The 6,792-nt window shown below is 33.4% G+C and overlaps 1 long non-coding RNA gene across 1 annotated transcript; it reads left to right on the forward strand.

Annotated features, from left to right (window-relative positions):
- The first annotated feature begins 861 nt into the window (after window positions 1-861).
- LOC128234929 (uncharacterized) lies at window positions 862-2,985 on the forward strand. Its single transcript, XR_008261069.1, has 3 exons — window positions 862-1,183; window positions 1,860-1,948; window positions 2,226-2,985. It is a non-coding gene; the product is annotated as an uncharacterized LOC128234929 (long non-coding RNA).
- Window positions 2,986-6,792: the final 3,807 nt, after the last annotated feature.

Genomic DNA, 6,792 nt, shown 5'->3' on the forward strand with positions numbered 1-6,792 from the left:
AAGTGCCAGCATCCTTTCCGAAGATTTCTTTAACCGAACTCGAGTAGCAGAAAATGTTTATTTCATTTTCGTGTATGTCAAAATATAATATGTTTAAATAAAATGTTACACATTGGAGGGGTATCCTTTGTTCAAGTCCAAACGTGGTTAATAATAAACGGTAGGAAAGGCTCATGAAATGAGAGTGCAAAACAATATAAAACCAATTTAATTCATATGGCTATACATGTACTTGTTACTGCATCGGTTTTTCATTTAAAAAACAATATTACAGCGTCTACGGTACCTGAAGCGTGGCCAACCATCCAACCGCAAGAGATGCCCTTTGCAGTGGAGTTGGCGAAGAGACGTAATGCAGCTTCAGTAGCAGTCAGGTTTGCGTAAGGTTATGTGGACGATTTCATCGACAAAGATATGTATTATTTTGCTCACAGTTTTGTATAAGTTTTGTTTGCACTATATGGCTCAGCATTGTTTTTTTTTAAACGATTCATCTTGAAAGAATATATTTGCTTATTATGTCACTTTATATTTCATGGCCTTATGATGAATTAATTGAAATATATATGGACAACTTTTTAAACGTTCTTATTAACTCAGTTATTTTATGAAACTTATCAATGATTCTTCGAATTAAAGATGCTTTCTTTCCAAATGCACGAAAATTGAAAAGGCATTTTCTGTTGGTTTTAGAAATCTTACAGTGAAAATGCTATAAGGTGCCAGCATCCTTTCCGAAGATTTCTTTAACCGAACTCGAGTAGCAGAAAATGCCCTTTTTATATTCTCGTGTTTATATATATTAATCTAATATTGCACATCCGATGGGCTTAGTTTGTATTATTTTGATTGTGGTTTATTATAGACTTGTAGGAAATGCTCATGAAATGGAAGTGAAAAGCAATTTAAAAAATATTACGATAATAAATTATGAATAAAATTGTTAAATGAGATTTTTTTAATTGAATTGGAAAGTTATTTGTTAAGTATCTCTTCAATTCATATGATTAACATTTGTTTATTTGATGATGAAACTTTATTTAGTTATATATTTAACTTTTTTTATATAAGTGACTGCGTTCGTTCAATTTTTCAGCGTGGGTTCCACCATCCGGTTTAGAATTGATGCCCCGCGCATTGAGCTTTGGATGACATATCACGTATGATACTTGAACAGGAGCAGGTGAGCATTGTGTATAAAACTTGAGTTTGAAATATATGATATAACAATGATTCGGTTATACATGGTCGATTTTAATATTGATGAAAATTGATTGCAGTCTGTACAGGGGATACTAGTGTTTTTGATTGTCAATTCGGTCTTGCAAAATGATCGTATTGTTTCTAGTCTGACCTTTCGAAGAATAAGGAGGGCTATACTTTTTGTTTAAGCATTGTTGTCAGCGTTCAAATTTTTCAACGTTGTTTAGAACCATCACACAATTAGGTTACATACCACCATATCCTACTAAATACAAATTATGACCCCTGATAGACTTAAGAACCTTGGGTTTTGGGGTACAGAGTTTGTTAATCTTTAGGTGAAGCTGGGATTTTAACAAATAACTTTTATACTCTTCATTCAGTTAACTGTATGCAATTGTTTACGGCCGTTAAACAATAACGCTACATACCTCCATGTTACTACCATGAAACTTTGGATTTTTACTCAGATATGAAATGACGTTCATGAAATGGATTTCATTCTAAACAATTGTACACGGCCACCTAACAATACGATTTCATAATTCCATAGTATCCTAAATACAAATTATTACCCTTGATCGACTTTGTTTTTAATCATGATGATGATTTTTAACTTTACCCTCACTTGACCAATATGTGGTTCAATATTTCAGTGTCCAGGAAACCGGAAGTGTCACACCTTGCAACCCGGAGTGATACCTCTTGCATCCTGAACGATACTCCATCAGTGGCATTTGCAATGGTACGAATTGATCAAAACATTGCTTGATTGAATTTTAGAACTTAAATAAAGTTAATATTTAATGGAAATATCATAATTGAAATATCCCTCTTGTTCGTTCGAATGGCATTCGTACAAAAAAGATATAAACTTTAATTGATATTAATCTTAATGATTAAAATTGTAATGAAGATGGTTAAAACGATGATGATGCTGATCTTGTTATGTTAAAGGATAATGATTTTCTCATCAAGATATCTAAACATGATTGATATTTTGTTGTTTAATACAATTTCAGCCCGAAGGCCGCACATACCTGTCTTGTGGCCATGGGTGACAACTTAGTGATGACACAATGGGTAACACCTCACTGATAACACAATCGCTTGATTGCTAAACTGGACCATGCCTTTTCACAGAAAACACAATGGAAAATGAAATATTCAATACATTGACACTCTATTTTTGGGCCTTGTGTTGATCGATAAGATTTTAACATGTATGTGACAACCTTATACTGATGGGACATTATAATGGTTATGTTACATTCTTATACTGAAGTGACTTTCATATGTTGATTTGACATTCTTATGTTGATGTGACATTCTAATGTTTTATGAATTTTTATATTGTTGTGACATTTCAATATTTATGTGAAATTAGTATATTGATGTGATATGTGTTTATACAAACATTCATGTCCGGATGGATTCCGTAGTTCCTATATTCTGAGGAATGAATTAGGGGTTATCTGTTTTAGTTAAGCCCTACGTGCATCGCTACGGTAACACGTTTCATCCACCGGGTGTTTTTCGTGGGCGGCTGTCATTCCTATGAAGGATATATGATCAAATCTGTATCACCGTTAGAAGAAATAAGACTCTTTGAAACTTTGCAATTATTTATTATTGACAAATGGTAATATACAGGTTTGATCAGGGCATGTGTCGGAGGGGCCGGCAACATTTAGATAGAATGGAACAGTATATTCGAGCTTTTCAGTGTTGTTAAAATATTTATGTAGATCATTTGCTTTAACAGAAAATTGTTTGTATGCGTCTGTATGTCCCACACTGCTCCAACATGTGCTAAAATAAATATCGAAGTCTAGCCCCATGCAAACATATATTGATTTTGTTTGAACTTAATAAATATTAAAATTATTTTTTCGTTATGCTTAATTCTTCGATGAACTAATATTTCAGTTTTTTGGGAATACCCAGTAAAGGTATTAAGATCCAATAAGATCCAAATGTGAATTGGTTACCCTACAGGAGAGGTGTTTGCGTGCATCCACTATCTAGCAACGAAGGTTACCTCAATTTAAGAACATTTAAAGACCTTGTAGTGGCACTCTTATTCTGAATCAATACATACACATGTATAACCATCACTTTTGGTTGATAAACATTTTAACTTCTTACAAAATAATGAATTCATGGAAACAATAACTGATAACAAGATTGTAACCGTGCATTTAATAGGTGAAACGCCAAAAAAAATGATTGAGTGCTAAAAGCTCCTGTGATCTACTGTGGTCTCATAAGGTAGAAAGACTGTGTTTCATGCACCTTTCTTAACCATTATTTTCGACATTTATTCATCGTTTTTGTTATATTAAAACAATTGTATTAATTGTGGTAAATCTTATTTGGTATTAAGAGCGCATCTTTAAAGTAATTGGGTCTACCACAAAAAACATACAAGAGATTACACTTATCAACGTTTTACCCAATACGAGAAGCGTGGACATATGGGGGACTTAAGACAGTAATAAATGCATTCATAAATAAATAAATAAATACATATTTATAAATATAGAAATATTTTTCCGAAAGATAAACATTAGATTAAGAAAGAAATAGGATTCATAAGTGACGTACATCAGGGATTCTAAATACTTAAACAAACTCCATGGCCTCACATTTGCTTTAAACCCAAACGAGCTCTTCGCCTAGTACGCGCACTAGACGGGATTTATTGATACATATTAGAAGGTTGTGGAAAAAGCAAAATCGATTAGCTGTCAAATTCGAAAGAGTTTTTTGTGTCACAGGCAGCAGTTACGTTGACAGGACCCACCGTATGGCCACCCCCCTCTAAAAAAAAAAATTCAAGACCAAAAATGATTGGAACATGATTATTTATCATAAAAGCATCAATATCAACCAAAAATTCCACTAAAAATTGTTTCCCAATATTTACTATTATTATATAGTAAAGGCTGACATTTGAAGGCCCTCGTACGTAGGGTGGTGCTTTTGAAAAGCACGTAACTAACTTATTTTTCAACCAATTTCAGCTATAAAACATCAATTTTCAAACGTTAATATAAGAATCTGCGATCTGATCTTTTGTCAGCAGTCTTATATCATTGGTTTCAAGACATTTACACTAAAATTGGCTCATTCCAAGACAAAGAATTAAAAAGTTGACAAAATGGTCAAACTGTGAGAAAACAGCTTTAAAGCCTGTGAGTGTCAAATTAATTTTGAAAATTTCAAAAACATTCGTTGCATTAACAAAATGTTAACTATTTGAAGATGTAGTAACACCGAAAAAATCAAATTTTACCCACACAACAATGAAAAAATATATTTTTCTGGCTATTCTGATATTTATGATATATCTGGTACTAATGGGTGTGGTTAATGTACATTGTAGCCTTTCCATTTCAAAATTTAATTGGGCATTCCATATAGAGTTAACTTTTTATGATTATGTAGTTTTTGAGGTCCTTTTTTATATGCCACTGGTAAGGTTATGTGATGTACAGTCAAAGAAGTGTATCACTTTAATAAATATGTGCTTTAATCATTATATAAAGACGCATTTGAGCTTGACGGTCTTCAATATGATTTACATGTTGTTACATATATTTAGGAACATCAGGAAACTGGTGTTGAGATACGATATACATACATGTATATATATATTTTCCAAACACTCCGGATGTAGTGACTTACTAAAACTTCCTTAAGTTTGTAATTTGTACAGGAGCTGTTCATCGCAACTTTCAGCAGATGCCAAACAGTGAAAACAACAGTACAACAAGGACTGGCTGAGAAATGCAGGAGACCGAGATGGGGGCAGAAAGAAAAGAATGACAACGATGGACGTGGACAATATGGACATGAAAGATGATGACTTATACATAAATAAATAGTGGATATCATGACGCTTTGATCTGTATCATGTTGAGTTTTGTGTGTAAACACGTATCTGTCGAGGCCACAGGTTGCGTTTTTACCCACCCAACGAGACGTGATACAGGTCATCAGAAAAGCGTCGTATCATAACATTCCATTTATTGTATACTTTCAACTTCTTGGTTTCTCGATTTTTCGCAATAATTTACCGCCCAGTTGCGTCATGTTACAATATGAATAGACACGCTACTGTGCTGATACGGATTTGTCAATACGGCGTCCAGTATTTTAGTCATGTAACATGTATGAACTATTTGATAAGATTATTTTTTGATTTGGGGACGGACAGGGTTTTCAATAAGTTTCGGTTGAACTGTTTAATATTTGCGTCTTATATCTATTATTTCATACCTGCAAAAAGAGTTTAGCAGGGTTAAGTAGTGAACTTGTTACCTCAATTGGAATGGATCAATCCAAATAACCAAGATGTCGTGTGTTTAGCTCACATGAGCACAAAGTGCTCCAGGTGAGCTATTGTGATCGGTCTATGTCCGGCGTCTGTCGTCCGGCGTCTGTCGTCCGGCGTCAACAATTGGTTATAATCATCTCTTCTCCTAAACCGCTTTGACAATTTTGATGAAACTTCACAGGAATGATCATTGGTTGGTGCTTTTTCAAAATTGTTAAAGAAATGAATTCCATGCAGAACTCTGGTTACCATGGCAACCTAAAGGAAAATGTCAACACTTGGTTATAATCTGCAACAATTGGTCATAATCACCATCTTCTCCTAAACCCCTTGGACAATTTTAATGAAACTTTATAGGAATGATCCTTGATTGGTGCTTTTTCAAAATTGTTCAATGAATTGAATTCCATGCAGAACTCTGGTTGCCATGGCAACCTAAAGGAACAATTACAATTTTTTTGTTGGCAAATACTATGAAGCCTAGTGCTTATATATTTGGTGTGTAACATTGTCGATTGGTTATCTACCATGTTTATTTAAATTATGCCCCTGGAGAAAAATTGGCCTCACCCTGTGGGTAACAAGTTCATTATAAATACATTTTGTTAAAATCTGATAGTTAAGTAAAGTTTACTCTTGAAGTAAGGGCAGCAAGTCTTGCTATATGCTTTTTGTTGGAGATTCCACTACTTTCTATTTTTAGTAACAAGGGAATATTTTAAATTTTATTAAGTCTTCAAAATAGTCACATCTGAGGTAATTATTGTTCTTTTTTTAGGTTCATAGATTCAAATAATTATTACACACTTTATTCTTTAGAAGACATTTAATTTTTACTTAATAATAAATTTAATAATCAGACTTTTCCATTGAACTTGATGTAGATTATTGTTCATGCAGATGCTACAATTATATCATCTGCGTGGATAGTGTTATTCACTTATAACTTATATAAAGATTTTTATTAATAATAACTTAAGATGGATTACAATGTTGTCCTCGGTGGGAAAATATGATAATATTAGTTGAAGGTGTTGAATGTGATCTGATATTTGATTTTTAGAGCTCAAGGCAGTATATTGATTTTATTGGATGGTGCACTGTTTGTTGTTTGTGTATCTATACTAAAAGGTCTTTCAGTGTGCAAGCAATTTAACATAGTTTTGTCAGTGTGCAGACAATTGAACAGAGTCCTGTCAGTGTGCAGGCAATTGAACAAAGTCCTGTCAGTGTGCAGGCAACTGAAA

Source organism: Mya arenaria, chromosome 5 (genome assembly GCF_026914265.1).
Source record: "Mya arenaria isolate MELC-2E11 chromosome 5, ASM2691426v1".
Classification (NCBI taxonomy): Eukaryota; Metazoa; Mollusca; class Bivalvia; order Myida; family Myidae; genus Mya; species Mya arenaria.